Consider the following 6,146-nt stretch of genomic DNA (forward strand, 5'->3'; position numbering starts at 1 on the left):
ATGTAGAAATTTTTGAAATGGTGTATCTTGGGCTATGTGTATTCTCACCAAAAAAAAAAAGAGGTTGAGATGTTAGAGGGTTGATATGTTGTGGGGTTGTTAACCAATGTCATAAAATAACATGTGTAGTTCTGTTTCATGAGAAAGTATTTGTTCTGTAAGCCTTCACCTGAAGTACAATTAAAAAAAAATAAAAATAAAATAAAAAATAAAAGATTTATTGTAACCTGCCTACTACAAGCCATTTCCTTTTTTTTTTTTTGAATCAGAGTCATCTCCCTATATGCATATAGAGTGACTGCTCAAAATAAACCTTAGGATTCAATTTCTTTGAGCTTTGATTATTTTTAACATGATTATAAGCTTGGGTCTCAGGGTTCAAATCCCAGCAATACCATTTATTTAGCTGTGTCCTTGTTCAGGTTATTTAACTTCTCTAACCCTTAAGTCTCTCCTCTGTTTTATCTAGGTCCCAATATATTGTAATGCCAAGTATATGGCAAATATTCAATGTTAAGTTAATGAATGAAATAATACAGATGACAAAACCAAGGCCCAAAGAGATTAAATGATACGTATCTAGCTAATGAAGAAATCAACCCTCCATATTAGAGTACAGCTACCCATACCCATTGCCATACATTCACTTCTGACTCATAGTGACCCTATAGGACAGGGTAGAGCCACCCCCATAGGATTTCCAAGGCTGTAAATCTTTATGGAAGAAGATTGTCACATCTTTCTCCCACGGAAGTAGAGTTACATGTCAGTAACTAGAGAAAGTTAAAATCTCATCATATTGGTAGATTTTTTTCATTTAACCAATACTGTTGTGAAATAAAATTTAAGTTTTACTTTATACAGAGTGTTCTCTTGCCCATAACACTAAAGTTTATCTTATTAAATGTTAGAAACCTATGTGCTGTATAATCATAGATACATATATAATTTTTAAGCTTAGTTATGCCTAAAACTGTAACTAACCTTTAGAAGCAGCTTGTCCACTTTCATATAATTGTATTTAGGTGATCAGGCCCCACTGAAACACTTGAAACTTGTTCTTTCAGAAAACAATAGAAGATAAATGTACATGTCCTGTTACTATGACTTCAGAGGTCTCACAATCATGGCTCTCTGATCTTGCAATTGTCTTAGCAAGATTTCTATTTTTCTATTCTTTATAATGTTTGGGAAACCCTGGTGGTATAGTGGTTAAGAGCTACAGCTGCTAACCAAAAGGCTGGCAGTTTACTCCACCAGGCACTCCTTGGAAACCGTATGGGGCAGTTCTACTCTGTCCTATAGGGTCACCATGAGTCCGAATCGACTCGACAGCAACGGGTTTTGGTTTTATAATGTTTGAGTACATACTGCTCTCTTATACAATTTTTGTATAATGATATAATTGTCAACCAATCAAAATTGTTTTGTTCAAAGTTCCTGATGAAACGATATATAAGTACCCTTATTCTTAATTCCTCAGAGCAGTGGTTTACTCGGTAACAACGTGCTGCCCACATTTAAAGTTGTCTATTAAACCTGGGTAACAATCTGTTAATGGTGCTCTGTGCTGTTTATTTTTGACACTGTTAAATACTCAATAAGTGCCAGAGATAATTCTAAGTGTTTCACAATTTCTCTGTAAATGGGGTACAATTATAATGCCCCATTTTTCAAATGAGAAAACTGAGGTACAGAGAGGTTGCAGAGCTAATAAGATTCTCAAAAGATTTGCTAAAGAAATACTGTGATCCCTTTCAAATAGCCTTTTTGAAGGGTGCTAATTTTGACTACCACTTTCCCCTTCCCCTCTGCTCCTGATTGTCCGAAGATTTCTCCTTGCCACTTGACGATAAGGTGTGTCTCAGCACTGCGGAGAGCCCTAAGTTGCGTTCAAGTATGAAAGAGAGCCTGTAATTTATTAAGGAACAGGAGTGTGGAAGCACCCAGCCTCTGGCTGGTAAGCAGTGCCTTCCTTCCTTCCTACAATGCTGTTCTTAGTAAAGAACAAAACATTATTTAATTTCTGGATGTGTAGTCTTATTTTCCCTCAACATGGCAAGCCAGAAACAGAAACCAATACTTCTGGTTCTATTTCTACCTCTCACAAGATATAGCCCTACCTCAGAGGCTTCAGGGAACAAGGACTGCCTGGGGAGTTTAGATCTGCAGCATTTAATCTTTCCAAAGGTACTACTAGGTCACTACCTGTAAGTGGGGTGGGGGCTGGAGTAAGGGCTGGAAGAACGCAAAGAGAAAGTAGCAAACAAACCATGTGGAAAGCAAACTAAAGACTAAAAACAGTTGATCTGTTGAATTGTATATTCTTGTGCCCGTCTTATGCCCTAACTGTCCTCTGAGACATTGTCACAGGGTTTCAAGCATGCCCCAAAAGAGAAGGGGAGATTCTGAGTTTGGCTAATTCTAAACTACTTCCAAGTTGACTTTGGAAGATCATACAGCATTCTATAAAAGCTTTTATTTCTATTATTCCTTATGAGGTCATAATTATTGAGTCAAATGTGAATCTTGCCCCTTACCTCAGAGAATACAAAGCAAATGTCTTGGATCTGGAGCTATTGCAAACCAGAATACTTTGCGAGCATGTTGTACCAGAAAAGGCTTTCAGAGACTGAATTAGCATTGTGTAAATATCCATCCAGCTGAGCAGGTGATCTTCCCATTACTCATCGAATGAGTTTTAGTTACTATACGTGTTAGTTCTTTGCAGAAATAACTCACAGGCAGCTGAATCATTTTGGATCAAATTTTCCATCACCTTCCTTCTTTGCGTGGGTCAGGCCTTTATAGACTCTGTACTATAGGGTAGCTATGAGTGAGAATCCACTCAGCAGCAATGGGTTTGGTCATCCTTAGCAGAATTTTAGCTCCTAATGGAGCTAAATTTCCAATATTTATGTTATTCAAACTAGATTCTGTTATCTTTCGTGGAGTAAGATGAAGAATCTTTCAAAGGACATCATTTTTGACCCAAACACGGGAAAGGAAAGTGCTGTCACCACCACAAGATAATCCTTTAGGACCTGTGGTGTTTTCTGTGATGCTTTCAATCAACCTGGCTCTCTCTTCTTATCTGTAATTTTTAAAGATGTCAGTGTAGGGCATCAGCTGTTGAAAACTCAGCCCTCCACTGGTGACTTCCACTCAGCTTCTGCCTGCAGGATGAGCCTCCATCACTGACGCGGTTCCTTTATACTTTTTTTTTTTTGATCTGGAAAATCCCCCACCTCCTCCTTTCCTTCACAAAACTTTCTGCCTGAATGACTTCTAGTCTGAGGGCCATACACATATTTTGTTTCTTCCCACTGCAGGATTTTCTTCTTCAAACTTCTGCACGCTGTCTTTTTGTGCGTATGTCACATTTTGGAAACAGTCCGGACTGTAACAGCTTTTGCAGTACCATTACATTTGTCACCACTCCCCTACCCTATTGCAACCTGCTTTATAATGAAAGTAAGAGCCACAGCTAGGAGAGTTTTAGCAGCATATAAGTGTCTAAGAACCGTACAGTTTTTTTTGTTTGTTTGTTTATGGTATAGAAAATTTTAAATATTTAATGAATTTTTAAGTAAACAAATTTCAGTAATATGCTTTTTTTTAGAAATCCAGCTTTAATAAAAATCCAAACAACATTTGTTAATTAGGATTGGAAAGATTAATATTTCAAAATACCCTTTGGGTCAGAGAAACTTTAAGAAACAATGACTTCTACTTATTTCAATTATAGACACCCTTTATTAAAGTCCTTCGGGTCTGCTCCCTCCGAATACAGTCCCTTTACAGCTCTTCTTTCTCCCTTTCCCTGGGTCTCTCTCTCCAATCAAGAGCAATTTAAAGCCTTATTATTTCTTAAGCTTGGCTCTCAGATCAGCTAGTGGTTGTGTTGCGGAGGGTGGGGATGAGTGGGTAAAGGGGTTCCTTGTGCGTTGTTCTTCTAGACCGAGCTCTGAATGGTTTCTTTTTAACAAGGCAAGGATTTTCCATCGTCTAAGAGGCCATCAAGTTTTAACAGTGCAAGGCACGACTTCTAATCGCATCCTTCCCGGAAAAGTACAAACAGTTCCTCAGCTGAGGTCCCCCACCTCCCACGCGCTCCCCAACTCGCCCTCCCCGCGGAGAGCCCCGCGACAGCCTCGCCAACACCTGTGAGTCATCCGAGAGGCTGCCACCGCGGAATTATTTGCATAACCCCCACTCTCCCTGAGCACCTAATGCACAAGGGAAGACCGTTAGGATTATTGCTTTATGATTATTATTTTTAATCTCTCATGACCAGCAAAACTGGCATTTCTCCCCCAAGCCCTGTTTTGAGCCTTAGCGGGCCCCCAAGCCAGCCTCAGCTGGTACCCAGGGTTTGCACACTGAATGAACCACTAGAATTTTGTCGTGTCCGAGCCTTCCTTGAACTCGCAGCCTTCTACCGTTGCCAGGAAGTCTAGACAGTTCTATGATTCTATAAGGCATATACGTGCCTCAATGGATACTCGGTGTAAAGCCCCAGACTCCCATTGTAAACTCAACCAAAAAACAGCGTCATCTATGCTATCCTCCGCAGACAACTCGCATCTGCAAGCCTTGAGCCCTAGCAAGCTGACGCTAGTTGCGTTAACCACCCTTCCTTCCCTGGTCCCCAACTCGTTTGATCAATCTCGCGGCGATAATTGCTCTGACGTACTTTAACGTCTGCGACTTTCTCTCCAGCTGACCACATTAATGAGAACTCCAAGCCCTCGATGCTGCTTTGATAAAGAGATCACTCATAAAAATAGCAACCCACGTAGCCTGGCCATATATGGAGCTGGTGCGGTTTGACAGGGATGCCCCTTCGAACCCTCTTCTTTGGTGGAAAAAAAATCTCTGCTGAAATCTACCCCTCAACACCCCTCCCCCAACACCATCACCGTCCCCCCTCCTCCTCTGCCTTCCCCTCCCCCTTCCACCATGACTCAACCAATGTTTCAACTCAGCAGGGGGGAAAATAATATACATATATATATATACATATATATAGTCGCGAGATTAATGTGTTTGCCCAAGACCGACTGTTAAAATGGAGTCAGAAGACTCGCCCTGTTCGGGTGTTTATAAAAGATTTAAAATACAAAGGTTTGCAGTAAAGCGCACAGGGAACTGAGTCAAACGCTCTCCGCCTCCCGGCTCCTCCCCTCCCACCTCCAGCCTCGATCTTCCCTCCGCCTTCTCCGCAGCACACTTCCTCCCCCGCCCCTCGAGGAGATGGCTATTAAAAGCTGCTGACGTCAAAAGGGACGGCCATCTTTGATGAGGGCAGAGCTCACGTTGCATTGAAGACGAAACCTCGGGGAGGTCAGGTGCTGGCTTTCCTTCGCTCCCTGCTCCGCGGCTCCTCCACACTTGCAACCTGCAGGGTCCCCGCGAACACCACCCTCTGGAGAAGCCAAGGTAAGGAGCCCCCTCCCTGGACCATGGTTCCGGATCTGGGTGACTGCATACTCAGAAGGGTCCACAGCTGGGCAGACCAAGTGGGCTTCGGTAAATACAAGTATTTGTGCACCTAGGGTGCGGTATTCCGCGTGTGCGCGTCTGGCTAGACTCTCGCCTGGGGCTTTATAAAGTATTTTCGAGGTGAGCTGTTTGGGAGAGGGATGAATGGGGACACTGCAGATGGAGCGATGGGAGGAAGCGCAAGGATACGTACTAAATAATAACTTACTCTTTTAAAACTGTAGTGGGACCCTCTCTCTTCCATTTTGCGATGCAGTTTTCAATGGTGTTTAGGCTGCTGGTTTTTCTGTAGACCAAAACAAACAAACAAAAAGCCTGTCGTTCTAACCCTGTTACTATGATTGTTGTGATTAGAACGCAGTTATCCAGTAAAGAATAAAGGAGAAGGCAGGATGGGCTCTGGGGAGGCGAAAAGAGAAGGAGAGAGTTCCCGCCCCGGGAAGGGTGAGCTGCGGTGGCCACAGCAGTCTCCGTGCCCCCCGCGGACTTGATTTATACCGCCTGCTCCACGTCAGCTGCAGGCTGGAGGGAGGCGGGTGGGTCATGCTGGGTGGTAGGGCTCTGCGGAGGGCTGGCGGGGGTGGGCTGGCCTCAGGGACTGCGGAGGCCTGCACTCAGAACCCTGGACAGCGGTACCTAGG

This window comes from Trichechus manatus, unplaced genomic scaffold, assembly GCF_000243295.1.
Source record: "Trichechus manatus latirostris isolate Lorelei unplaced genomic scaffold, TriManLat1.0 scaffold00104, whole genome shotgun sequence".
Classification (NCBI taxonomy): Eukaryota; Metazoa; Chordata; class Mammalia; order Sirenia; family Trichechidae; genus Trichechus; species Trichechus manatus.